Genomic DNA, 5,511 nt, shown 5'->3' with positions numbered 1-5,511 from the left:
AGATAGATAGATAGATAGATAGATAGATAGATAGATAGATAGATAGATAGATAGATAGATAGATTCTTGTAATACAAAGCTGCATTTTCAGCATCGTTACTCCAGTCTTCAGTGTTAAAAACAGTTGTGCTACTTAATGTCATTGTGGAAACTGTATTTATTTATTATTTTTTTACAATTCAAAAGCATTTATTTGAAATAGAAATCTTTTGTAAAATTACAGTCAAGTCTTTAACTGTCACTTTTGATCAGTTTAATGCATTCTTGACCCTAAAATTTTGAACAGTAGTAAGTAGTATTAACTGATGACAGAGATGCCAGTGTATGTTTGAAAGCAGGGAGGTGTGTCTGACCGAAACATTTGCTCTGATTGGTGGCTCGGTCCATGAACACCTTTGACGAGATGACAGATCCGAACGGAAGAAACATCTGCATTAGCTCGTTATCGCCGAACTCCTGTGGCAGGTGATAGATAAACAAGTTGCAGCCCTCGGGACCTGAAACAGACACGCATATTTCATAGGCTGTGGCAGACATGAACATGTATTTTTAGACTTTATGAAAATGATGAAAACACAAATTAAACATATGATGGAAATATAAGACTTAGCTGCAAGATTTTTTATTTTTTTGAATGTAATGCATCAGTGAAATATTATGGAAAAACTAAACGGTAATTGCGAGTTTTTGTCTCACAATTTTGACTTTTCTTCCCAAAATTGCATTTTTATATCTTGCTATTCTGATTTTTTTTATTTATACTTTTGTCTCTGTTCTGCTGAATTGTGAGAAAAAAAGTCAGATACAAAGTTGCAATTACTTTTTTATTTTTTTATCGTGTGGTGGAAATGGGCTTCCATAAAATATACATCAACAAGAAATTATTTAATTTACATAGGCAACACAATTAAACAAATCATAACAGTGGCACTGATGGAAACAGTGTTGTTTTGGGGTTTTTGAGCATTATAGTCTTTATTTTGCATTTTTGTGCTCTACTTAGATATTGACTCCAAAGCACATCAATTGGTCACTGGGGTTCCTCAGGGATCAGTTCTTGGACCCCTCCTCTTCTCCATATACACTACATCACTGGGTCCCATCATACAGGCACATGGCTTATCCTACCATTGCTATGCTGATGACACACAGCTCTATCTCTCATTTCAACCAGATGATCCAACGGTAGCTGCAAGGATCTCAGGCTGCCTGGCGGACATCTCGGCATGGATGAAAGATCATCACCTACAGCTCAACCTGGCAAAGACTGAGCTTCTTGTCTTCCCAACCACTCCAACTCTACAGCATGATTTCAGCATTCAGCTAGGATCTTCTACAATTACCCCATCGACTTCGGTCAGAAATCTTGGTGTAATCCTTGATGACCAGCTGACCTTCAAAGACCACATTGCAAAGACTGCTCGATCTTGCAGGTTTGCATTGCACAACATCAGAAAGATCAGGCCCTTTCTAACGGAGCATGCTGCACAACTTCTTGTCCAAGCCTTTGTCATCTCTAGGCTGGACTACTGCAATGCTCATCTGGCTGGACTTCCATCAAGCACAATCAAACCTCTATAAATGATTCAGAATGCAGCGGCACGACTGGTTTTCAACGAGCCCAAAAGAGCCCATGTTACACCGCTCTTTATCTCCTTGCACTGGCTATCGGTTGAGGCTCACATCAAGTTCAAGACATTGATGCTTGCATATAGAACAGCCACAGGCTCAGCACCCGCCTACTTCCACTCACTACTACGAATCTACATCCCCTCCAGAAGTCTGAGATCTGCTAGTGAGCGACGCCTCGTGGTACCATCACAGAGAGGCTCAAAATCACTTTCCAGAACATTCTCATTCACCACTCCTGGCTGGTGGAATGATCTTCTGGAATGCTGAATCCCTGACAATTTTCAAGCGACAGCTGAAAACTCATCTCTTTCGACGCTACTTGACTTCATCATAAATAAAAAAAAAATAAAACCTCTTTCTCTTTATTTATTCCTTCCCTTTCTAGCTTGTACTTATGTGAACAATGCCTAAAATTTGGTTTTACAAGCACTTCCTGTGTCTGTTTGCCTCTTTAAGAAGAATAGCTTTATGTATTCCCCAATTGTAAGTCGCTTTGGATAAAAGCGTCTGCAAAATGACTAAACGTAAATGTAATTTTTCTTTTAATGTTTTATGATTTATGCCATTTAAAAAGTTTAAACGCAGCAGGCCGATCAGGAAGCATCTGACAGTGATGTAACTAAAACTGAAGATTGTAAAATGGAACTCAGTAGTAAAATCTTCACAGGGAAGCAGTCGAGCCTTTGATACTTCTAAATAGGACTATCTAATCTGAATTTTATTGGTTCATATCAACATGAGGGGGAAAGACAGTGATTAGTGAGAGAAATTAAAGCTGTGATTTCTGTTGCTTACCTTCCCGCTGCTGCTGCTGCTGTTGCTGGATGATTTGAGCAGGCTGTGGCAGTGTCTGACCTATAGGGGTCAGTGTTGTGGCAGGATATATGGCTGCAGATATATGCATAATCATGAGAGAGAGAGAGAGAGAGAGAGAGAGAGAGAGAGAGGCAAGAATAAGGACAAGACGAAGGATGACCTTTATATGCTAATGAAATATGACAGGATCACAGTGCAATGAAATCTGAAAGCAAGTTCATCATATATCAAACTGATTTAAAATGACAGATCTCTAGGCATCCGTATGATAGCTGTAATATCCAGAAAATTCAAATACAACCTGAGGTTTCAATCACAGCAAAGTCACCAACCAGCAATTACACTCCATGAGGAAAGTTATTTTTCTGCGAAAGTGACATTTGTGAAAATATCGACTGCATGGAATGAACAATCACAAATGAGATCTCTTTAACATCTCAGCTCTCTCTGCTAAACAGCAGTGCGATTAAATGGAGAGCCAATGTTTCTGAACAGATGGCTCAAACTAAGCTCAGGTTTGGAAAGACATAATATCACAAACATAATATCTCCGCTACTTCTAGACAGTACTGAGATTAAATGGAGAAAATCTTGCGTCTTAGATGATTCAGATGTTTAATATCTCAAATACATCATTTGTTTCACCTAGAAGGAAGCAGAAGGAAGCATGAAGTGCTCTAAAATTTCCTGGTAGATGGCTGCGTTGACTGTGGACTTCAGAAAACACAGTGGACCAAAGTCCTCTTTTCAGATGAAAGTAAATTTTGCATTTTATTTGGAAACAAAGGTCCCAGAGTCTGGAGGAAGAGTGGAGAGGCACAGAAACCATGTTGCTTGAAGTCCAGTGTGAAGTTTCCACAGTCAGTGATGATTTGGGCTGCCATGTCATCTGCTGGTGTTGGTCCACTGTGTTTTCTGAAGTCCACAGTCAACGCAGCCATCTACCAGGAAATTTTAGAGAACTTCATGCTTCCTTCTGCTGACAAGCTTTATGGAGATGCTGATTTCATTTTCCAGCAGGACTTGGCACCTGCCCACACTGCCAAAAGCACCAAAAGTTGGTTCAATGACCATGGTGTTGGTGTGCTTGACTGGCCAGCAAACTCACCAGACCTGAACCCCATAGAGAATCAAGAGGAAAATGAGAAACAAGAGACCAAAAAATGCAGATGAGCTGAAGGCCACTGTCAAAGAAACCTGGGCTTCCATACCACCTCAGCAGTGCCACAGGCTGATTGTCTCCATGCCACACCGCACTGATGCAGTAATTCATGCAAAAGGAGGCCCAACCAAGTATTGAGTACATGTACAGTAAATTAACATACTTTCCAGAAGGCCAACAATTCACTAAAAATGTTTTTTTTTATTGGTCTTATGAAGTATTCTAATTTGTTGAGATAGTGAATTGGTGGGTTTTTGTAAAATGTGAGCCAAAATCATCACAATTAAAAGAACCAAAGACTTAAACTACTTCAGTCTGTGTGAATAGAATTTATTTAATACACAAGTTTCACAATTTGAGTTGAATTACTGAAATAAATGAACTTTTCCACGACATTCTAATTTATTGAGATGCACCTGTACAGATTTAGATGAGATCTCAACAATGTCTCACACTGTGCTCAGATTTGCAAATATCTCTTGTAAATATAGAGTATATCTGAAACATAATTTCTAAAATGTGTAATATCTCAAATATCTCTATCATTTCTCCTCAACAACAACGAGATTAAATGGAGAACAAACTGAGAGTCCCCTGCTTCTCAGATGTTTCCCTTCTGAGAGAAAGACTCCAGTAATCTCACATGTGTCTCCTCTAGAGTTTCAGAAGAGATCTCAACAATGTCTCAAACTATGCTCATTTTACAAATATACATTATATCTCAAACAAAATGTCTAAAAATGGTAATATCTCAATTGTTTCTCCTTGACAACAATGAGATTAAATGGAAAACAATGGTCTCCATTCAATCTCATTGTTGTCTGGGAGAAACACTTGAGGTATTTGAAAACATTAAACATCTGAGAAGCAGGAGACGTAAGCAAAAGCATACATTTTTTCTCCATTTAATCTCAATAGGCCTATTCTCTAGAAGAAACTGTATCTTCTCTAGAGTTTCAGATGAGATCTCAACAATGTTTCAAACTGTGCTCAGATTCAAATTCATTTCATAGCTCTATAACTCTTGCTGGATGACAACTACTGATTCTTTTGTGTCCAAACTAATTTTAGCAGAAATGTTGAGACTTAAAGGGGTCATATGATGCGATTTAAATATCTCAATTGTTTCTCCTTGACAACAATGAGGTTAAATGGAAAACAATGGTCTCCATTCAATCTCATTGTTGTCTGGGAGAAACACTTGAGGTATTTGAAAACATTAAACATCTGAGAAGCAGGAGACGTAAGCAAAAGCATACATTTTTTCTCCATTTAATCTCAATAGGCCTATTCTCTAGAAGAAACTGTATCTTCTCTAGAGTTTCAGATGAGATCTCAACAATGTTTCAAACTGTGCTCAGATTCAAATTCATTTCATAGCTCTATAACTCTTGCTGGATGACAACTACTGATTCTTTTGTGTCCAAACTAATTTTAGCAGAAATGTTGAGACTTAAAGGGGTCATATGATGCGATTTAACGATTTTGATACGATTTTTTCTTTGGAGTGTTACAAGCTCTTGGTGCATAAAGAAGATCTGTAAAGTTGCAAAGACTAAAGTCTCAAATCCAAAGAGATATTTTTTATAAAAGTTAAGAGTCAACCACGCCTACCTAAAACGGCTAGTTCTAACACGCCCCCACATGTCTACGTCACGATGTGGGAAGATTTGCATAACGCCGCCCAAATGTTCACGCAAAGAAAGAAGGCGGAACTTTTATTCTCGCTGTAGTATTGTTGTTGCCGCCGCCGCCATGTCGTGAATGCGCTGTGTGAAACTACTTTGTTTGGTCTTCCAAAAGAGGACGATATCTGCTTCATCATGTCTAGAGCTGATCCGTGCTGGTCGCTGAGGAAATACATCAACTTCGCACTGTGGATCGCCGGATCGGCTTTCACC

General features: G+C 38.7%; 1 pseudogene; it reads right to left on the bottom strand.

Annotated features, from left to right (window-relative positions):
• Window positions 1-5,511, bottom strand: part of LOC107596266 (CUGBP Elav-like family member 5) — a 173,678-nt pseudogene that overhangs the window by 1,607 nt on the left and 166,560 nt on the right.

Source organism: Sinocyclocheilus grahami, unplaced genomic scaffold, assembly GCF_001515645.1.
Source record: "Sinocyclocheilus grahami isolate Dianchi unplaced genomic scaffold, SAMN03320097.WGS_v1.1 scaffold216.1, whole genome shotgun sequence".
NCBI classification, from domain to species: domain Eukaryota; kingdom Metazoa; phylum Chordata; class Actinopteri; order Cypriniformes; family Cyprinidae; genus Sinocyclocheilus; species Sinocyclocheilus grahami.
The sequence above is the reverse complement of the archived record's forward strand: the minus strand, read 5'-3'. Positions and strand labels throughout refer to the sequence as shown.